The sequence below is a fragment of the Cervus elaphus genome, chromosome 11 (assembly GCF_910594005.1).
Source record: "Cervus elaphus chromosome 11, mCerEla1.1, whole genome shotgun sequence".
Classification (NCBI taxonomy): Eukaryota; Metazoa; Chordata; class Mammalia; order Artiodactyla; family Cervidae; genus Cervus; species Cervus elaphus.
In genome coordinates, this window is record NC_057825.1 from 89204372 (window position 1) to 89228244 (window position 23873).

Genomic DNA, 23873 nt, shown 5'->3' on the forward strand with positions numbered 1-23873 from the left:
CTTGAAGGTCATTTCCTCAATGTATCCCGCAGGTTACAGAAAATTCAGTGATATCATGAGAAACGAAATAACACAAGGACACATAAGACACAGTGTCTGCATAAGGTGCCTCATGATATTGTAATTATCAGACAAAAATATTTCAAAATGTTTTAAATGCAAATAGGCCTTGTCAGAAATGGTCTGAGGAAGTCAAAGAGACTATAAATTCTGTAACGTACACACCCTTTGGACACTTGCCTGTGCACGTTTGCAGTAAGATTTGTGCTTTACCAAGGACACAGACACCTTAAAATAAGACACTTTCTCCTAAGTACCTAACTATATCAATAGCACTGTTGGCTAGCATGTTGACAACAAGGAGAAAAATGAACTAAAATAATGAATTAGGTTTTTTAGAGTAATAAACTGCAGGTCTACATAGGGTTACCTAGTTTTAAGTTTTTCTTATCCAAAAAAATGCAATTAATAATCCCATCAACCATATAGGGTGGTCATGATAACTAGAATGGTGGTGGTGGTTTAGTCGCTAAGTCATATCTGACTCTTGCGACCCCATGGGCTGTAGCCGGCCAGGCTCCTTTGTCCATGGGATTCTCCAGGCAAGAATACTGGAGTGGGTTGCCATTTCCTTCTCCAGGGGATCTTCCTGACCCAGGTATTGAACCCAGGTCTCCTGCATTGCAGGCTATAAGTGTATGGCATTGTCTTAGTTCACTTGGGCTGCTTAGACTGGGTGGCTTAGAAACAGCAGAAATTTATTCCTCACAGTTCTCGAAACTGGGAAGCTCAAGGTCACAGCACCAGCAGATTCGGTGTCTGGTGAAGGCCCATTTCCTGGTTCATAGAGAGCTGTCTTCTCACTGTGTCCTCATACGAAGGAAGAGACAAGGGAGCTCTCTGAAGTCCCTCTGAGGTCTCTTTTTTAACAGCACTAATCCCCATGCACAAAGGCTCTGCCCATTTGACTTAATCACCTCCTAAAGGTCCTCCCCCTCCAAACATCACCACATAAGGGATTCGGTTTCAACATGAGGCTTCCTGGGTGTCATCAGTGGTAAAGAATCCGCCTGCCAAAGGAGATGCTACAAGAGATGCAGGTTCAATCCCTGGGTTGGACGATCCCCTGGAGCAGGAAATACAATCCAATCCTATATTCTTGCATGGAAATCTCATGGATAGAGGAGCTTGGTGGGCCACAGTTCATGGGGTTGCAAAGAGTCAGACCCAACTGAGAGCACATGTACACACATGTGCATATGAACATTGGGATGACATAAACATTCCTTCTATAGCAGTTATTAATAAAGTCCAATGTGTAGAATATACTCAACAAATGCCAGCTGCCACTAACATTGTGGAGCCAAATGTAAAGGTTCGGGATACATTTTAGAGGACTAGGCCAATGGCATTTTCTGATGGATTGGATAAGCAAGTGAAGGAAAGATAGAAACCAAGGACAATTCCAAGATTTTTGGCATGAGCAACTGGGAGGATGATATGATGCAGAGAAAAGTGGGTTTGAGGAAAGAACTCAAGAACTCTAACAGGGTCATGTGAGGTTTGGTCTGAGATGCCTGTAGGACATCCACGTGGAAATGTCAAGGAGGAGGGGGATTACAAGTCTGAAGCCTCACCACTCAATACCACTCAAAAGACCAGCAGTGCCAGCATCACACAGGAGCTTGTTGAAAATGCAGAATCTTAGGACTTCCCTGGTAGCTCAGCTGGTAAAGAATCTGCCTGCCATGCAGGAGACCCTGGTTCTATTCCTGGGTTGGGAAGATCCCCTGGAGAAGGGATAGGCTTACCCACTCCAGTATTCTTGGGCTTCCCTGGTGGCTAAGATGGCAAAAAATTCACCTGCAATGTGGGAGACCTGGGTTTGATCCCTGGGTTGGGGGGATCCCCTGGAGAAGGGAACAGCCACCCATTCCAGTATTCTTACCTGGAGAATTCCATGGACAAGAGAGCCTGGTGAGTTACAGTCCATGGGGTCACAAAGAGTCGGACATGACTAAGCGACTTTCACTTACACTTTCACTTTTTTCACTAGGCCTCAGACTAATGAAATCAGAATCTACATTTTAACAAACTCCCCCGGTGATCAGTATGCACCAGTATGCACGTTAAAGTTTGAGAAGCACTAAGCTAGAGCTCTGGGGAGAGAGAGACTTTGGAGTCATCAGCATTTAAATGGAGTCTGAAGCTAAGGCCTGAATGAACTCTCCTATGGAGAGTTTATAAGAAGACTAAGTGGCCCAGGGTAGAGCTATGGGGCTCTTTATATTTAGAGGTCTGATAGAGGGGTGAGGGGAACCACACCGAGGAAGAGGAGGAACAGTCAGTGAGACTAAAGGAAAACCAGGGGACAAAGGGTTCCTGAAGGCCAGAAAATAGAATGTTTCAAGACGTGGTCAACTGTGTTGAATGCTGCTGATGGGGCAGGTAAGATATGAACAGGGTAGAGGTGATTAGGTGCTTCCCTGGAGGCTCAGACAGTGAAGTCTCCTGCCTGCAATACAGGAGACTCGGGTTTGATCCCTAGGTTGGGAAGATCCCCTGGGGAAGGGAATGGCTACCCACTCCAGTATTCTTGCCTGGAGAGGTTTTTAGATATTGCAACACGGAGGTCATCAATGACCTTGACAAGAGCCATCTCAGTGGTATAGAGAGAGCAGGAACCTGTGTGCAGACAGTGCAGAAGAGGAAGCCAGACAGGGAGCAAAAGCAACTCTTGCAAATTTGCTGAGAACATAGAGAAATGGGGTAGTAGCTGAGATGCATAGGTAGGAGATACTGGAACATGCCTGAATGCCAAGGGGAGTGTTGTAACTGAGAGAGGGAGAGAGAGAGGAAAGGTGATGATTCAGAAAAGGGAAAGACCAATTGCTAGGGAGATATTTTGAGGTGAAAGGGAAGGGGCAGAACATGGAAGCCTCTGATAGAAGCAGGGCCGCTCAGCTTGTTTCTCCACGAAGTCAGAGGCACCCAGCAAGGTGGGTGGGGTGGGGAGGGAAGGCGATTTAAAGAAAGGAGGAATGAATTAGTCACTTTGGAGAGTGAGAAAGTAAGCGATTCAGGACTGCCAGGTAGTCAGGGTGCTTTTTTGAGACGCTTGGCTAAGCATTTAAAAAAAACCTCACGCTTTTCCATAACATGCTTCATTCCTCCAGAAAACTTCCTGCCCTAATGCATGAGCCATCAATTACGAGAAGGTGCATTTTCTCCATCCATTCTCATTATTCTCATGAGCATTTTATTACGTTAAAGGTCACCGTCAGCAGAGCAAGGCTAGACAGGAATCATTGCAGAGCTGCAGCAAGACAGTGATATAAAAGGACAGATGCTTTCTGTCCCCTCCGTGAGATTTATGGCTGGGGGTGACACAGGAATCAATGACATGAACACACGAGATGTTTCAAGAGAGGAAGTTTTTCCTCCTCATCTCACAATTCACAAGACGGTCTAGGAGATCCCTCACGAGACGAGGACATTGGTAAACAACACCAGCTACTGTTAATTGCCTTTAATTGAGTTTTGAACAAGCCCCAAGTCAATAATGCCTCCGTGGTTACCGCCTTTCCTGCTTGGAAACCAATCTCATTGAACACTGCATAGTTCTTTGCAGCACCCCGTAGTTCAGCTTCACATACCTCCCTTCCTGTGACCCCCAAATCCCAAATCGAAAACCTGCCTCTCCCCTGACCACACAGCTCTCACAACACACACCTCACACATTCAGGGTCTGTGCATAGTGTAGACAGCCTCCTCGCGCCTGACAGCCACCTCCACCTATTTCCAGGGCTTCAAACACCCCACTGCCTTGGGAGAAAACACCCGCCTACTAGACTTCCCATGGCCCCTCCCTTTGGCTACCCTCCATCCCTCTCCTGGTCACTCCCCTGATTCACGGACCACTTCAGCTCCTTCCCCCTGACGGTCTTCCCCTCCGATGCTATTCTTACTCATTACTGATTTCCGCTTCAGTCTCCCCAGCCATGCAGTGATCCACCCAACACCCCACCTCACATTTTCTTGACCTCTGATGCCAGTTATTTCTCCTTTCACCCCAGCCTCAGCCACCTACTCCCATGGGCACATACTTTAGATCTTGCTGCCACCAGCAAGAGCATCACCTCCAACATCTGCAGTTCACACCCTACTCCCTGGCCACCCCCTTCCAGTCCCAACTACTCAGATACCCCTCCACCGGGAACTCAGGGTCTCCAAGACCTCCCACTCACTTTCTCTCTATCCATCTACTCCCAAACTCCACCCTTCACATTCCTCCTTATCTTGCTTAAATGAACTACTCCAGCTGGGTGACCACACCTTTGCAAAATGCCTCTGTCCCTCTGTCCTCCACTAGTCTCACGTCACAGAGCCTCCCTTTTGGTCAAACCCTACACGACCTTGCTTCCTATGTGCATCTGGGCAGTTGACCCTTGCACACAACCAAGCGGACTGGACTCATTTCAAAATTCCCTCCACACCTTTGAAATGATTTCTTAACCTTGCCAGGCAACCTGCTCTTCCCCTGTGTAGACTCTTCAAGGGGATCGTTTCCCACCTTTTCACCTCTCCTCAATTCTTCCCCACACCCACTCTCAGACAATGGTGTCATCTCAAATAGCACAATGAAATGCTTGCAATCAGCCAGCATTTCCCCATTCTCCAACCCAATCCCACTAACTCCCGTGAGTCAGCTCAATATCTCCTCCCCAGAGGCCTTCGCTGGCCTCTCTGGCTAAAGCAGCCTCCTCTGGTCACTCCCTCTCTGGTTACCTGAATTTATCTTGTGCATAACAGTATCAGTGCCTGGGACCATTCACTTGTTTTGTTAGCAGGTTTAGCATCTCTCTTGCCTTCCTAGAGGGTGATCTTCTAGTTTGCCCCAGCATTCCCAACACCCAGAACAGCAGCTGTGCAGTGAGGGCATTCAGTAAACCCTTCTCAATTGACTGAGATTTATAGTTAAACCACACAAACCTACCTACAACTGTGATAAATTACTCATTGTTGCTAGTTTACCTCAATCACAGTTTAAAAAAAAAAAAAAGTGCATCACCGTAAGATGCCCATAACATAAAATGTACTATCTTAACTGACAGTTCTTAAGAGTAAATTTTGGTGATATTAAATACATTTATAATGTTGTGCAGCCATCACCACCATATACTCCATAAATCTTTTCGTCGTGTAAAACTGAAACTCTGCAGCCATTAAACAATAACCATCCATTTCCCCTACCCCAGCCTCTGGTCACCACTGTTCTATTTTCTGTCTCTGATTTCGACTGCTCTCAGTACTTCATATAAATGGGATCATAGAGTATTTGTCTTTCTGTGATTGACTTATTTCACTTAATGTATGTCCTCAAAACCATGTTATATGCCAGAATTTCTTTCTAAGACGGAACGCTATTCCACTGTATGTATACACCACATTTTTCTTGTCCTTTCATCCATAGACAGACACGTGGGTTGCTTCCAAGTTTTAGTTAATGTGACTAATGTTGCTATAAACATGAGTGTGTCAGTATCTTTTCAAGTCCTTATGTCAATCAAATTTAAATATCCATTTCCTTGAATACCTTTTATTTAACTCTCCCCTCTTCCCCCAGTTATCAGTAGGGCTGCCATCTGGGCTAAAAGTCTCTCTTTTAAAGAGGTATTTATTTAGTGACTAAAAATATAAAGACAAGAACTTGAAGTAAGCAAATTTTTTAAATGGAATCAATATGATGGCTTGTTATAACTGTCTTCTTCCCTTCCTCTCTCCCTCTCTAAGGAGCAGCCCCTCACAGTACAGACCATATCACCCTCCAGAGAAGAGTTCCAGAAGCAGCCTGTGGTGGAAGGGAGGATCAGGTACCCAGCTGACATCACTCCCTGGCATCACCTTTCTCTTAGTAGCTCTCCCCCCGCCCCCCATTCACGTCCCCTGTTAAGTCTCTGCTTCCCCTCACTTCCCTGCTTACCTTTGAATGGCAGAGCACTGCTGACATGTAAAAGACAAGATGAAACAAAAAAGAGATACTGTGGCATCTAAGCAAATGAAAAGATGTTTAGCAGCACTGATCATCAGGGAAATGCGAATTAAACACACAATGGGATACCACCCCACACCTATCATGATAGATAAAATTTTGTTAAAAAACTAACAATACCAGATGCAGAGCAACTAGAACTCCCGTAAGTTGCTGGTGGGGATACAAAACAGTACTGTCATTTTGTAAACCACTTGGCAATTTTTTTTAATAAAGTTAAGCATACACTTGGCATACTGCAACGGACTCCTAGGTATTTAACCAAGAGAGCTGAAATTTTATGTTTATACGAAGACCGATAGGCCAATATATACAGTGGCTTTATTCACAAACATCAAAAACTGGAAATATCCAAATGTCCTTCAATGGGTGAATGGTTAAACAAATTGTGGCACAGCCATCCAAACAAATATTACTCAGCAATCAAAAGAATGGACTACGAACATTTGTAATAACATGGATGAATCTCAAAAACATTACACAAAGTGAAAGAAGTCAGACACAAAAGGCTACACTGTATGATCTTATTTATATGACATTCTGGAAAGGGCAAAACCAAAAACAGATGCATGGCTGTTGGGGGTTATAGGTGAGAGGAGAAGATTCACTTCAAAGGGCATGAGGGAATGTTCTTATATGGTGACTGTGGTGGCAGCTACATGACTATATGCATTTACCAAAATTCACGGAAGTATACGTCTAAGGAAGAGAATTTTATTATCCATATATTATATATAACATATATAATACCTTAGTAAGCTTGCCTTTTTTTAAAAAAAGCACAAGTAAGTGAAGTAAAATGTGACCATCTGCATATCACTGGGAGACACAATAGGAAATAATCACAGCAACACAAACAGAGCAAGCCATTTTTAAAGAACTGGTTTCCAGTCCTACACTACAGCCTTCCAGCCTTGCAAGAACCCGAATATGATGCAGTGCTTTGCCTGGCATTTCTAGATTCCTTTCAAGGTGCCAGCTAGGAGCCAGGCAAGCATCCATTTCAGCCCCTCTTTGAAAAGGGCACAAAAGACCTCCTGATCCATAGCCACCTGGGCCCTCTGGTTGGCAGAGTCAAAGTGACTGACATCCTGGAAGGCAGAGCCCACCCTGCTGCTTTGCCCCGCACGCCTCCCCTACACCACCTCACAAGTACAGCGGTAGACACATGACTAATCTGTGTGATGGTGTACCGTGGGGATTACAGAGCAGGAATGGAGACCTTCTTCTCAAAATCTGAGTAAGTCTGAAAGATTATTTTAACAGGTTATGGAGAACCTCAAATAGGACATCAAGCTAGGTACAGATCGGATTGTGGACTTGCTCTGCAAATCAAAGCCCCGCTTTCCTGGCCCAGCTCCTCGTTTCCCAATGGACTTGACCTTTCTTGTGACTGCAGTCACCCATCCATAAAATCTTGATGAACCCAATTCACAGTAATAAAAACAAGGCTCCCTTGCATAACTAAGGCTATAGATCTGCTTTATAACATTGTCAGCTTAATTAAGGATTGCCTTCTGCATGTCCCAGTTGCAGAATTTATGGATTTTTGTCCCACTATTTTAAGTCAACTAATAAATTTGTCATTTAACAGTGTTCTCTAGCTATTTTCATTTTGTGTTTGAAGTTGATTAATGTTTAACATCATGATTAAGATGAAAGTTTCCAATTTTAATAAAAGAGCAAAAAAATAAAAGACTTATCACCTAGCTTCAGAGTAGACTGCGGTTTGCCCAGGAGACACCTGGATATGCCTCTTGTTCCCTTGTAATTATTAACAGCACCTCCTTTAGCTCTAAAAAGGGCCAGTTTAGGTGATTAGTTACATTCAACCTCAACACTTGTCAACTCATGGGCTACTTCCAACCCTACCTCCAACCCCACCATCTGCCACAAAAAAAAGATTCTGTTGAGACAAACCCTAGACATTGTATCACATCCCCCATAAATATGATAGGCTTTGAAAATGAGATTTTAATTTTTTGACAGCCTTAACTTAATATAGCTTCACTTCAGAATTAAATATAACAGATAGTGGCTTCAAAGCTGGTGACAGTTTTATGGCCTGTAACTTTAACAGAGTTAAGATAGATGAAGTAAAATTCCCAAAACTGTTTTCAGTCTTGATGTTCATTGCTAAGGCTGAAAAATGAAGCAACAATTTCCAAATTAAATGAACACATGGAGACAACTGGAATTTCTTATGTCTTATAACTAGATTTACTTTCCGAACAAAGAACTGTTGGTACCCCCAAGTCCTTCCTTCTCAACCAGGTAAAAAAAAAAAGCCAGCAGCCCCTCCCCTGTAAGACAACAACCTATTACTTTCACTAAAAGAAAGTTCATTTACTTTCTCTGTGACTTCTTTACTTTCTGGGTCTGTATCAAACGTACTGTCAACTCTGACCAATGGTCTTCCGTAGCACTTGGGCAACAATTGTGATACAGGTTCCTAGAAGAACTTTTCATCTTCTCTTCATTTTTACCCCAATCTCTTTTAGACTATTAGCCAAGGTCTTCTTTCTAATTTGCCATTTCCACTTTTCTGGAGTGGCTAAAAAGAAACAACTGCATTCATAAGAATTGTGTATAAATTAAATGCTAATCATCTTTGAATAGAAGAATGCATCAATGTTTCTGGACTGTTCTAGAGAGCAGAAAATATTGGAATTGAGTTGATAAGTACTGTACAGATTTGAAAACATTTCTATAACAAGGAAAAGCAAATCTCACCAGGGTTTGAATTTAAATCATGGCCATGCCAATAGTTTACTATGCATGACTTGATTGAAAATTAATGTCCTTGGCTTCTAATTCAAGATGGCAAGACTAATCCCACCCATGTTTCTCTCTTTTCTTGAACTCCTTAAATTGATCATAAGGGAATAAAAATACATAAAATCCACAATGACAAAGTAAAAGCATATCATTAACAGAGAAGAGATTTCAACAAGTTTCTGGAGGACAAAAAGCAGATGGAGAACTGGTGACTAATGGTTGAAGGCAGAAGCCTAGATTTCAGGCACAGGATATTGGCGCCAAGGAGGCAGATGATCTGTCTGGCAGAGCCCTAAAAGTGTTCTGGATTCTGAGGTGGCAGGTGATATGGAGGGGAGGAATTAAAAAAGAGACTAAACACAAGGGCACAAATGCAGTCTCTATATGGAAGAGCAGATCCTGCCCATCCCCTCTCCCATCCCCAACACACTGGTTCACAGCTAGTCACCCAGCTATAGTTACCTCTGTATGTCAAAACAGTATACACATACCTCTGTTTCTGAATTTATCAACTTGACCTCTGGGTGAGTCTTCTTAGGAAACTCTCTGCACTGCAGGAGGGGAACTAGAGCAGCTCTGATGGTACTGGTGCTCTCAGAGTAACAGAATCCATTTGAACTTCACCCTGGAAGCATTTTCCACTTAGTGGTCCAAGGGTTGAGATATTGGAGCCCGTGAGAAAGAGATGAAATCCTAGCATGTTACTTATCATGCAGTGAGCAGTATCAACCCAGTTAGAAAATGAACACTGTAACAGCTTTCATCTTTTAGAATTACCTAATAGACAAATCATAAAGACCAGCTATGATGATGGAACAGTCAGTTCAGTCACTCAGTCAGGTCCAACTCTTTGTGACCCCATGGACTGCAGCACACCAGGCCTCCCTGTCCACCACCATCTTCCAGAGATTGCTCAAACTCATGTCCACGGAGTCAGTGATGCTATCCAACCATCTCATCCTCTGTCATCCCCTTCTCCTCCCACCTTCAATCTTTCCCAGCATCAGGGTCTTTTCAAATGAGTTAGTTCTTCGCATCAGGTAGCCAAAGTATTGGAGCTTCAGCTTCAACATCAGTCCTTTCAATGAATATTCAGGACTGATTTCCTTTAGGATTGACTGGTTTGATCTTGCAGTCCAAGGGACTCTCAAGAGTCTTCTCCAACATCACAGTTCAAAAGCATTGATTCTTTGGCACTCAGCTCTCTCTATGGTCAAACTCTCACATCCATACATGCCCACTGGAAAAACCATAGCTTTGACTAGACAGACCTTTGTTGGCAAAGTAATGTCTCTGCTTTTTAATATGCTGTCTAGGTTGGTCAGGGGTTCCCTGATAGCTCAGTTGGTAAAGAATCCGCCTGCAATGCGGGAGACCTGGGTTCGATCCCTGGGTTGGGAAGATCGCCTGGAGAAGGGAAAGGCTCCCACTCCAGTATTCTGGCCTGGAGAATCCCATGGACTGTATAGTCCTCGGGTCACAAAGAGTTGGACACGACTGGGCAACTTGCACTTTCACTTTCACTTTCACTAGGTTGGTCATAGCTTTCCTTCCAAGGAGCGAGCGTCTTTTAATTTCATGGCTGCAGTCACCATTTGCAGTGATTTTGGAGTCCAAGAAAATAAAGTCTGTCACTGTTTCCATTGTTTCCCCATCTATTTGCCATGAAGTGATGGGACTGGAATGAACAATTTCTTGGTTTTGATAATGCAAGTAAATGCACAACTAGAGGGAAGGAAGAAGTGGGCAAAGAAAGATAGTGGTGATACCCTTATCTTACAGAGTAGAGAGTCAAGTGACCCAACCAACAGTCTGTGGAATGAGAAACCTGGTTTTAACAAATGCATTGTCTGTCTGGTGTGACAGGTATGATGAGAACAAAGCTAGAGAGATGTAGGTGTGGCCTTAACTACATCCCTGACTTTCACGGCAGAAATTCACTACATGATGATCAAAGCTGATAAATTCAGAAACAGCAGTATATGCATATTATTTTGAGATACCAAAGTAACTATAACAGAACAGAAAACACAGCTAAAATTGGTTTGCCTGTGGATAAAGGATTTGGGGCAGGGCAGGGATTGTTGCTCTCTGTTAGAAACTCTTCAGTTCTATTTGATTTCTTAACTGTACATATGCATTGCCTTAGAAACAATAAAAATTGGGGGACAGGTGACAAAGGGAAAATAGTGGTACGTTTCATGAAATACAAGAAAGGAAGTTTCACACAATATAATATGCAGTCAGAATTAGCATGGAATGGGTTAAGCTGGATGCGGCATAACTATGGTAACAGATGTAGCTAATTTAGGGCACAAATGAGGATGTCGGAAAGATCTAAGAGAAGTGTAGTGTGGAGAGGGAAGGAGAATAAATTCTAAATAAAGGAATGCTGAGAAAACCAGGATAGAGGTTCCGCCACCTGGCGCTAGTAAAGAGGAAAAGAACTGAAGCTGCCCCTATTTTTCAGATGTCTTTCACCATAGATGTTTAAAAGTAAAAGCCAACAGATTTTTATATGGGTGCCATGCAGAGTAAAGAAAGCAAGCATAATGGTATTATACTCGATAAAATAATATAGAAGAAAATCATGTCTGTTAAATAAAATTCTCTCTTCATAAAGTCCCCATGCATTTCAAAGTTTAATAACTTAATCTGTTCTTTGAGAAAAACAATTTATAAATGACATTTAAATGCACAAGGATTGGCTTTCCCTTCAATAAAATGATTCACAATTGAGCATATGCAGTTAACTACACCTTTCAAGATTCCAAAGAAAAATAAAAATAGGAACAAATTTGCATCACTTTTGGTTACCAGGAAGACTGCCATCCACGCAACAGAATCTGTGAGGAACTGACATCGTTCTAACATTGATTCTTCCCAACCAGGAACATGGCATTTGATTTCTGGAGTAAATATTAGTAGTTCATATTCTGTTTGAAAACTGTCCATTTCATCAAGATTTTCACATGTTAGGATATAATAATTCCTAGTGTTTTTATGATTTCAAATCTCTTTTTTCTTCCATAAATCCTTTCTAGTATTGTTCATGTTTTTCTTTTAATTAGGCTTGCTAGAAGTTGTGTGTTTGATTGGCTTTTAAAAAGAGCCAACTTGCCAGATAAAAAGTAGGAGGAGGGCACGTAAGGTGGAAGGAAGAGCCTGTGGGGGATGGGTGGAGAAGGGGAATGTCCAGAAAGTCCAGCCTGCATCTCCAAAGAAGGAGAAGGAAAGCAGTCCAGGTAGGTAAGGAGTTTGGGGTTCATCCTAAAGGAGTGACAAGATTGGATTTTTGCTTTGGAAAGATGGAGGGGAGGAGGTCAGGTTGTATGTGGGGAAGAGAAGTGGGAAGCTCTGAAGAAAGCCGGATTTCTAGCCGACAGCATGGCTGACTGAAACAGAAGCCCAGGCAAATTAGACCAGCAGGATGGAGGGCAGCCACATCAACGTAGGGACCAAAGTCTAGCTGGGCTTCATGGAAGTTACAGAATTGGAATCACTGTGGCCACCTCAAGACAGCCAAGTGGCTCCTTCTATAAACTGGTGAGGGGTGTAGGGGATGACCTGTGATCTCTTCTCACCCTGACCCTCTTTGGCCTAACATGGCTACCAGCCCTGAGGTTCCAGGTCCTCACAGGCCCATACCTGGTCCAACCAGCTCTCTGTGTGGGAAGATGCAGCGAAGGGGGTCAAATGGTCCTTAGTGCTTCTATTCACAGAAACCCAAGGAATTTGCTACTTGGCTTGATAAGTTTTTTCCCGACACTTCTAGGCTGAGCCCAGGGAAGACAATTCCAAATATGATAGTGCTCAGTCACTCAGGCATGTCCGACTCTCTGCAACCCCATGGACTGTAACTTTCCAGGTTCCTCTGTCCATGGGATTCCCCAGGCAAGAATACTGGAGTGGGTTGCCATTTCCTTCTCCAGGGGATCAGCACTGAAATTTTTTTTCTGGCAAACGACATCCTAAATTCTCTGGCCTCCAGGTCCTGCCTGGGTTGCTTGAGAGTTGAGGCCCTGGGGCAATCAACTAAGTTAGGGATATTTAGTGCTGGACCAAGTGGCATTTATCTATATATTTATGTATCTTAATTTTTAGCTGCAAGTGTGCGGTTGATGCAAACCAACCTGGTTTGAAGCTTTACTGGGGGCTCCCTTGGCACATGTCAAGACTGGACGCCCTGTCACTCAAGGTAGAAGGTGCAGATAACATTCTTAGAGCCTTTTGACTTACACCTCACTCTCTCCCTAACACCATAACCCCTCCAGGCCTGGCGCGTTGAGCCTGGGGACTATTCTAGGAGGTAACTGGGAGAACATACCTGCCTCTTCCCAGGAGGATGCCTTACTGAATCATGGGATGGATACTGCTGGTTGGCACCATCTGCACCGTATCTTCTGAAGAATCCTTAAAGAATCTGGGCCTATGGTCTGTTTTCTCCCTGTTCTCTAAAACTAAAATAGATCTGTCTTCCTTTGCCTGGCACTATCCCAGTGTTTGCACTGAAAATGTTCCATCCCAGGAAATCCATCAGTCCTAAGCAATCAGATTCTAAGTAACACACCATCAAATATAATTCTGTGTATGTGTCTGTATAAATGCATATGTCTTTGATATGTGTATATCAACAGGAAGGCTATCAAAAATATGATTATAGTGGGACACTAACATATTTCTTATAATCTTTGACAGATCATAGGTATGGAGAAAGTTTTAAAATAGATTTGAATATAACCAGTAAACTTGTTTTAATCCAAACAAACATTGTACTCCACAGAGAATAGACTTTCGTTTCACCTCACTCAATAATATTGACAAAGCTTTCATTTGTAGCTTATCCTGGAAGATAGACCAAGATGAATTTTTGCTGGAAGCTTACCATTCCATAGATGCTCTTTGAATTCAAAGGATTTTGATGCTGTTGTTGAAGACAGAGGCAAGCTTTGGTATTACTGCCTTAAAATTCTTTCAAGCTAAAACTATGTCAGTCAAGGTATATGGAGTCAAATTTGGGGCCACAATCTCTCTTCTAGAAACTCAAAATTCTATTCCAAGAATCTTGGGTCTGTCCTTGAACCCAATTCGAAATGCTTGAATTTTATAGAAACCCTTTTTGAAAAAAAATCTTATGAACCAAAGGTTGACCTAAATCACTTTATTAAAATATAACTTAAATATGCACGTTCAAAAAGACCAGTTCTAAATACTTGAACTTTGTAACTTTTATATAAGTAGAATGCAAAAATGAATGTGGAAATAAATACAACTATCCAACTTTAAAATGTCAAATTAATAAATTTTATTTACTGCAACAGATAATATTGTTTTGATGAAACTAAAATACCATTTGGGTTTAACATACAGAAAGATGCAGCTTCAGGTCTAGTTACTACACGTTTGCGCTCAATTGCTTCAGTCGTGTCTGGCTCTTTGTGACCCTATCGACTGTAGCCCACCAGGCTCCTCTGCCCACGGGGATTCTCCAGGCAAGACTACTGGAGTAGGTTGCCGTGCCCTCCTCCAGGGGATCTTCCCAACCCAGGGATCAAACCCACGTCTCTTATGTCTCCAGCATTGGCAGGCGGGTTCTTTACCATTAATCTTAACCACTGGACCACCAGGGAAGTCCTACTACATGTTACCACTACCTAAATATTTACTTCAATGTACTAATGCAGACAATACATAAACAATGCAAAGCAATATTAATAACCTCAAAAGTGTGTTTCCTACTTGAAGATAATCAGGTATCATAATTAAAAATTCTGGTATCAAAAAAGAATGGATAGGACTTCAGGGACCCAGTGGTTAGGAAACCACCTGCCAATGTAGAGGACACGGGTTGCCCGTACATGTCTTGGGGCAACTGAGCCCACAACTGCTGAACCCACACTCTAGAGCCCCTGAGCTGCAATAAGGGGAGCCACTGCAATGAGAAGCCCGCGCACCACAGCACACCCCACTCACTGCAAATACAGAAAGCCCAGGGGCAGCAATGAAGACCCAGTGCAGCCCTTTATAATAAATAATAAATTTTTTTAAAGGATGGATTTATATGTTTATGTATAACTGAATCACTTTGCTGCATACCTGAAACTAACACGACATTGTAAATCAACTATATTCTAATATAAAATAAAAATTAAATTAAAAAAATTCTGACACCAAACCATCCTGGCACACTTCCGTAAATGAAGTGCCACTTCATTAATAAAAATAGTATGAATGCTAACATCCATTGAACATAGTTTTTCACATGTAATACCTCCAGTCCTCACAGTCTTACTGTGAAATCAATGCTGCATATTTATCCACATATAATCATAGGCATAGAGAGGTTGAGTAACTTGTCCAAAGTCTCACAGCTAAGAAGTGGAAAAACGGATTTGAAGTCAGGCTGTCTGGCTCCTCTTAACCATTATACCAAATTGCTGGTCTCATTGCTTTGGACATAAGGTACTTATTGAGAAATTACTAAATCTGCATTAAATCAAGATCTAATCCAATTATTCTAAAACCAGCAACAGCAACTTTTTCCTTGCATTTTTACTGCAACACCTGCTGCTAATAAATTGCTGCAACTTGGTCCATGCCAAAGTGGAATTGGCAGGAGAACTTCATTCCTGGCCAGTACAGCAGTGGTCGCCAGGAGCTGTTCTTTTGAATCTAGCAAATCTGTGCCCTGTGTAGACTCACACACACACACACACACACACACACACACACACACACACACACACCCACACACACCCGTCTTAGTTTAAACTCCCCTCCCCCTCATCTATGCTGTGGCCCAGCCACCAGGCCTGCCCCTGGCCCACCTGGGAAGACGCAGAGGCAAACAAAGGCCCCAGCATTGTTTTGGGGGTTGCCATGAAGATCATCTAGAACACAGTTTTAATATTCATTATGTAAGATCATCACTGAAATAAAGCCACTACATTTTAGAGAATATACAAGTCCCTCAAAATACAATATTTTCAGAACCCCAGGGGTTCAAGAGATCTGTGGGGGTGGTATCAGGATCCCTCACACTAAGGGACACTCTAAAAATGGCAAAGTGAAACCCATCTGACAAGGACATTATTTCTAACACTGCTTCATACCTGGAAAATGTTCCTTTCTGCTCTTAGAGTTAAGAATGGTTATGCTTATCTGCAGAAGTTTTTATTCTGTGTTTTTATGTCTGGACATGTGACATTTTGTATTTCATGCTTTTCCTGCACAGCTCTTCTCACATCTTGTAACCAGATATTCATTTGAGAGACATCTTCATGAATGTCCATCTCTTGCATTTGGCTATAAGTGTTGTCAGGGTAGAAACCACATGTGTCTGCTTCACTCCTTTTTTCCCAGTGCCTCACAGAACCTGTGCGTAGTAGGTCCTCAGTGAATACTTGTTGAGTGAATGAGTCCATGAATAAACCAAGCCTGCGAACCATGGGCTTGTCGACTCCCCTTGTGGTATGAGTTGCTAGGAAGTTCAGGGTTGGATTTGTTTGCCCCTCACATGTTTGCCTGGTGGCTCAGACGGTAAAGAATCTGCCTGCAATGCAGGAGACCCAGGTTCAATCCCTGGGTCAGGAAGATCCCCTGGAGGAGGGAATAGCTATCTACTCCAGTATTCTTGCCTGGAGAATTCCACCGACAGAGGAGGCTGGCAGGCTATATAGTCCATGGGATCACAATGAGTCAGAAACAACTGAGCAATGAACACTTTTCCCTTTTCCCTTTCAAATGTTTTTATTTTCCCATTAGCCTCATTCTTAACACAGTCTTATGTCTCTACCATTAGTTTCCTTTTTCTTTCCCATCTACTTCTAAGTCTGTCTTACTGTACTTTATGAATCTCTGTAAAGCGTCTTAAATTCCATGTAGAACAAGATAGGTGATAAATATATTTATCAGAGTCTTTTTCATAAGTATTCAAAATCTTAATCCTAAACCCTCTGCCAACAAACACATTAGATCATCTGCAAACTCTTAAGAAAAGCTGAGTTTTACTAATTCCAGCACCATGTTGATATTTAAAGCAAATTCAACTCAAGCTTAAAAAACACATACAATGCGTCATTTCAGGCAGTTTTGTATATTTTGTATGTGACAAGAACATTTCTAATCAGGTGAGATAACTGGGTGGACAAGAAAGAACACAGGGCTTGCTACAGAAATGGTATGGATTGTAGATCAAAGGGTGATTTATCTGTAGTGGTTCTCCAAAATGTATTGACATCATACTAACAATGAAAAGCTTTCTTTTACTGTACCCTTTTAGGATGAGGGGATGGGGAGTGAAAGTAAATTGGGGTATCTGGGCAAGATTCTCGTCCACAGGCAGAATGAAGGTAGAACATTATAAAGTAGAAATGTTAAATGGCTTAAACCCCTTTTTAAAATCTCCAGCATATATTCTTCCTATGTCGGTGGGAGGGGTGACTTGCAAGTCTGAAACTTCACAGCTATTTTCCCTAGTCCTACTCATTTATAATTCAAAGCGCTTTCACTTCAAGTGTTACCAACTATTTTCCCCTTAAAATGAAACATCATTTTCAAATGCCATTTATTAAGATGTCCCTCATTGCACAAGTTCAACGTCTCCTGCATCTCCACTAGATCCACACCCTAGATGTGAAAGGAGGGTGTTCACCTTTCCCATCATTTGTTCCTGCCAGGACGCTGGAAATCCCTCATTCCAGGTTAACCAGAAAGCACAAAACGTTCGTTTAGGAAACTGATTTGATTTCTAGTATTTATAAGGCTCATTTGAGTCGTTGAATCTTAGCCAACAAACTGCAAGAGGAGGGAAGAGTGGGCGTGAAGAAACAGATGGGTAATAATCATGTGTCAAAGATAAATGACAATTTTCAGAAGAATTTGATAGGGTGTGGGCTTGGGGCTTTTTTCCCCTCCTTCTTTTCTTGTCTCTCTTTCTCTCAGTCCTCTCGGTCTCTCTCTCCCCATCCTACCCCCTTTTTGTTCTTTTTTTTTTTTTTGGTCTGGGGGTGGAGATTAGAGAAGAAAAGAAAGGGGGAGAAAAGGCAAGACAATAGGCTAGACCCGAGCGCCTGATCAGCATCCTAAAGCAATCTGCCCCTCCCTTCCTCCCCAACACCAGGTAGGCTGGCTGTGGTCGCGATTTCAAAACAAGCAGACGCTGGCCCCCGCCTCCGGGTGGAGCGTGGCCTCCTACTGGGCGCGGGAAGGGAGAGGAGGCAGGGGAGGGGATGGGAAGGAAGACAAACTGTAATAGATAATCTGACTGGCCCGATCTTCTCGGGGACAGTGGCCTTTTTTTCCCTCCAAAGTGGTGCGGTCGCGTAAAAATTCAAACCCATTGGAGTCGGCTCACGTTCCAGCGCCCCTGCTCCCAATGCAGGCAGCTGCCGACGCCGCACCTGCCGACCCCTCAGCTACAGCGGCGCCACGGCGTTGGCGAGGCCGGGGGAGCGCGCCCAGCCCTGCCGAACGCGCCGGGCGGCTCCGCGGAGGGCGGCGGCCCAGAGCTGCGAGAAGGGAGGGGCGGCCCCATGCGGCGAGGCTCGCAGCCCGCCAGCCCGGCTGGACCGAGAAGAAAGCCCCACCCGGCAGGCGCTGCGCTCGGGGCGCGTGGGTCCGATGGCCCCCGAGCAGAGGCCAGCGATGGGCATCCCGCTTCCCAAAGAACCTCCGATGTTACATCAGCAACGGAAACCTTTAGGCATAAAGCACAGCCGCGGGGAAGGGCTGCCTCGCAGACGCACTCACTGACAGACGCTCACCGATCTGGACCAACCTGCTCCCGCCCGGTGGAAGGATGCTGTAAGGGTCGCAAATTCGATTAAAATAAGCAAAACCAAGCCCAGCCCGCGGCGTCCACTCCCAAGACGGGCTTACCTCCTGCAAGGCATCTTCTCCATCTCTGGTCCTCGGCTGCGGGTGGTTGGGGGCTTGTTTTGTTGGCTGGCTTTCTTTGGGAGAGCTGCTTGATAAATGCACTCAGCTAATCTGCAGAGCACTGTTTTCTACCCATCCTGCGGCCGCGCACTGGCCAGAGCTGCCTGGAATTCCACCAGCAGCGCAGCTTCTCCGCGTCAGTGGTAATCACAGACAACAGAGGCTGCCACTCCTTGACAAAAGGCTTTCGTTCCCGCTCGTCCCTTACAGCTCTGCTGTCAGAATTAAATCCATTTCCCGCACGAGGCTGAGAGGAAATGAGAGCTCTCCCGGCCGAGTGCGCTGACAAAAGGACGCTCGGCGGTGCCCACAGCGCCCCCTCTAGCGGGCCGCTGCCCGGCCGCCCGAGGGCCGCGGTGCTGCAGTGCCCCCGCCCGCTCGCCTGCGCTGCCGCAGTCCCGCCGCCCAGGCCCTCTGCCCACGGCCACTCCTGCACCACGAGCTGCCCGGAACAGCGGAGCCAATGTGAAGATGCTGTTACTAGGAAGAAAATCTGAAACATGAGCTCCAATGGAGGTTGCATCCCTTGGGATTAAAAAGAAATACAGTCTTGTAATATTTTTTTGGTCCAGGAAGGACGTTTTGCTTTAGAAGATTAATTATATTCGTCATTTTAATAGCAAATGATTGACTGTTTGAATTCGAAGCCAAAATTATCCTACTGTAATGCTGACTCCATTTCCCACAAGGGCAAAATGTTTGTTCTTACCGGACCCTCGGGATGATGGGCGCACCTTCCTCCAATTCTCACCACTTCTTTTCCTCTCACTCCCCTCCCCAGCCTCCCACCCTAGGGGGAACAGGTGTTTGGTGAATGGGCAACTGGATGGAGAACAAGAATACTTGGTTACAGTCTCAGACCTGCCATTGACTAACTAGCTGTGTGACCTTGATGAAGGCACTCAACCTTTCTGGGCCTCTCTGGGTCTTACTCTGTAAGATGATAGTATAGAGCTAAGACACCTCCCACTGCTACTTTCTGACAGTGTTTCTCAATGCGCAGGCTTCAGAGAGTAGAGATGTCAAGACCTAGCTTGGGACTTAGACCCCCATAATCTCCATCAACTCCCCAAAGCGTCTGTCTGTGTGTGTGTGTGTGTGTGTGTGTGTGTGTAAGCTGCACCATGCGGCATGGATCTTTGTTCCCCAACCAGAGATGGAACTCATGCCCCCTGCACTGGGAAAGTAAAAGTGAAAGTTGCTCAGTCATATCCGACTCTTTGCGACCCCATGGGCTATACAGTCCATGGAATTCTCCAGGCCAGAATACTAGACTGGATAGCCTTTCCCTTCTTCAGGAGATCTTCCTAACCCAGGGATCAAACCCAGGTCTCCTGCACTGCAGGCAGATTCTTTACCAGCTGAGCTGCCAGGGAAGCCCACGGGAGCATGGAGTCTCTTCCTAGTGATTCTTTGAAGACTAACGTATAAGAAAAGACACTACATCAGCTGCTACTGACATAGAAAAGGAGAAAATGCCCACATAACAACTCAAGGACACCCGGCAGGCATTGCATTTCAGACAACAGAGTAAATTTTGTCTTTCTGCTCAGCTCATCCAGCCCCTCCAGCCCCTGGTCTCTACTTCTTCCCCATTCAGAGCTTCTCATCTATTCCCACTTCATTTTCAGAATCACTGAGTCACAAGCTCTCTTCCTATTCCATTCTCACATCAAAACCTGCTAGAATTACAAGCAGCTCAGCCACCAGGACCTGAGGTCTTTCTGGCCAGATCCAGGAAACAATATGTTTATTGAGACACTTCAGGCAACTGTGCACTATTGGTGCTGAGCAATAATATCTGGGAAGTTGAAAATGCCTTCTCTGGAGCCCTGGAATCACAGGTATGGTAGGCCCTTTTCTGAAATAGAGCCCAAAAAGGGAATAGAGAATTTTTGTTTAGTCCAGAAATAGCAGGTTTCATAAATCCCCTTGATCATTGCCATCACTCAAAAATTTCTCTTCCTGGTGTGTTAGTAAGCTTTCTCAAACTAATAATAGCAAACTCTTTTTGGCTCCTGCCATTGTTCTGAGAGGCTTTACATGCATTTTTGACTCACTTAATCCCCACAAGAATCCTGCAAGGGTGGAAATAGTGTTACCCTCTTTAGTAGATGAAGAAATTGAAGCTCAGAGAGGTTAGGTAACTCTCTCAAGGTTTCATAGCTAGTGGATGGCCAAGACAGGATGCAAACTCAGCAACATGGCTCTAGAGCTGAGCCCTAACTTCTATCTTGCACATGCACTCTCAGAGGGGGCAAAAATTTGACTTTAAAAAGCAGAACTAGTATAAGATACTGATAAAGTCCACAAGGCTGATTCACTCTCCTTCCACCCACCAAAAAAAAAAAAAAGATTCTGCTTTGATTCTGCTCTTCTAGCCATGAGAATCTTAAAAAAAAAAAAACCTCCAGTTTCTCCCAGATGGCATCTGAATATGATGAGTGCTAGTTCAAATGTCAGACTTCAAACAAGACTTCATTGTATTAATTTCCATATTAATAGCCTATATGGAAATGTTAGTTGAAGTTCCAGAAGTTCTCACTCAATTCCAAATTCACTTTGAAATCCAACAAAGGAAATCAGAACTACTTGGCTCCATCAAGTATCATCAAAATTCCAAGCTCTCACTTGCAGAAAGCTCAAGATGCCTGGCTCTTAATAAGGAACAGAAAAGTATAGGAGACTCCATGTCAAACCCAGAAAATTACATTTGGATAGCCTCCAGTAGCCAGATAAAATTAGACTTTCTAACTGATATGCAATAAAATTATTTCTAATCTTCAAGTCTCTTGATGAAAATGTTTCTAGCCAGCAGTAACTTGTAAAGAGAGTGGATGGCAGTGTAACAGACACTGCCGTGTCTAACAGACCTACATGGTAAGGAACCGAGGGTGATATCTGGCAAAAAAAGAAAAAAAAAAAAAGCTAGAAACTGAGGCCATGAGCCCAAACATTCTAGAGGAGATGAATTCTGTTGATAGTCACATCACCTTGAAAACAGGACCTTCCCCAGCCAAGCCTTCAGCTGAGACCCAAGCCCAGACTGACACCTTTATTTCTGCCTGAGAGAAACCTTGAAGCAGAGGGCCCAGCTAAGCCATGCCCAAGCACAACTTCTGACCCACAGAAACTGTTATAATGAATGTGTTATTTTAAGTTGCAAAGTTTAGGGGACTTGGTTGCTCAGCAATCTATAACTAATCCAGGACTTTAGCACTCTCTTGAGCACTTTAGGCATTCTATCAGTGGCCTTCTCCAGAGCATGCTGGGGGTGCTGGAGGAATTGACACCCCAGAGCATCGGCTCTCAAGCAGTGACCATCAGGATTTAGTGGATGAAGAGGCCGACTCCGTGCTCCGGAAGTGTGGGGGGGACCCCTCTGAGGCATACTGTGCACAGTCTCCCAGGGTGACTGAGCCCCTCGCTCAGTCATGCCCACAGCATCACCACTCAGCATGCAGCTTTTATAGTCTGGCTTTTCTTCTCTATATAATTTTCCCACTCCTTGACTGGTGTTTCCTGGAGTTGCCTCCCAAATAAACTATAAATTATGGCCTACTTTTAGAGAAATTGAATTTAAGATAGAAGAGAGCAGGGAAGACGGTGCTTTCAAAGCAAGATCAATGGTAAATTCTAAGTCTGGATCTCTTGAAGACAACACGCTCCCCACAAGAGTAAGTTCAGCCAACCCTGTGGCTGAAGCCTGCTGTGTAAAGAGAATGAAACTGGGGGTGCAGGGCCTGGGATGCCAATCCTGGTCCCATGGACTGTGTGGCCTCAGGTTAGACTCTGACCCTAGGGCCAAGCTATGAACTGAGGGTAACAGCACTTGCCCTCTTGTATGGGCTGACTCGTGCCCCCAAATTCCTGTGTTAAAACGCTAAGCCTTAGTACCTCAGAATGTGACTGTTTTTGGTGTTAGGGTCTTCAAAGAGACAAGGAGATAAATTAATGAAATAACTAAGATATAAAACTAGGTTGTATGAAAGTGAGAGTCACTCAGTCATGTCTGACTCTTTGCGGCCCCATGGACTATAGAGTCCATGGAGTTCTCCAGGTTAGAATGTTGGAGTGGGTAGCCCTTCCCTTCTCCAGGGAATCTTCCCAACCCAGGGATCAAACCCAGGTCTCCTGCATTGCAGGTAGATTCTTTACCAGCTGAGCCACAGGAGTGAGCCCTAATCCAATAGGATGCTGCCTTTTTAAGAAGAGGAAATGTGCATACAGACTAACACAGGGAGAAGACAGTCGTCTACAGTCAAGAAGAGAGGCATCCAGAAAACAACTCTGCTGACACCTCCATCTCTTGATCTCAGATGAATTTCTGTGGTTCAAGCCCCCCAGTCTGCAGTACTTTGTCACAGCAGCCCCAGAAAATGAAGTCTTCAGCCACCCGGGGTTGTCATGAAGATCAAATGGGACAACAAGTGAAACTACTTATAGTCTTATTACTGATGCTCAAACCTCTGCCTCTATGCGCCAGTGTCAAATCAAATCTTGGAGACAAGAGTTTTGCATGAAGCAGAAAATAATAGCTTTATTGCTTCACAAGGTAAAGGGTGACACAGCTCCTGCTCTTCCAAACTTATGTGTCCCAACCCAGGAGGATTTAGTGAGTTTTACAGCAATAGTTCAAAGGTAGGGTTGCTGACAGATTAAGTTGTGTGCAAGGCCTGCTCTTCTCTAATCTGGTCTCAGGTAATCTTGATGAGTTTCTCTAGTTCATTCAACCTGGCCTCAGGTGGTCTTCTCTTGTATGAAGAATGCTGTGTTGTTCAGTTGTTAAGTCATGCCCAACTCTTTGTGACTCCATGGACTGCAGCACGCCAGGCTTTCCTGTCCTTCACAATCTCCTGGAGCTTGCTCAAACTCATGTCCATTGAGTCGGTGATGCCATCCAACCATCTCATCCTCTGTCGTCCCCTTCTCCTCATACCTTCAATCTTTCCCAGCATCAGGGTCTTCTCCAGTGAGCTGGCTCTTCACATCAGGTGGCCAAATTATTGGAGCTTCAGCATCAGTCCTTCCAAAGAATATTCAGGGTTGATTTTCTTTAGGATTGACTGGTTTGACCACCTTGCTAGCCAAGGGACCCTCAAGA

At 44.1% G+C, this 23873-nt stretch overlaps 1 protein-coding gene across 2 annotated transcripts in view; it reads right to left on the bottom strand.

The window, feature by feature from the left end:
- The window catches only part of ADD2 (adducin 2), a 115477-nt gene extending 96322 nt beyond the window's left edge, over window positions 1-19155 (bottom strand). For both annotated transcript variants that reach the window (XM_043918326.1, XM_043918327.1), the window contains exon 1: window positions 18710-19155. The gene's annotated coding sequence lies outside the window, so the exon portion shown is untranslated. The remainder of the gene's footprint in view (window positions 1-18709) is intronic.
- Between the last annotated feature and the right edge of the window lie 4718 nt (window positions 19156-23873).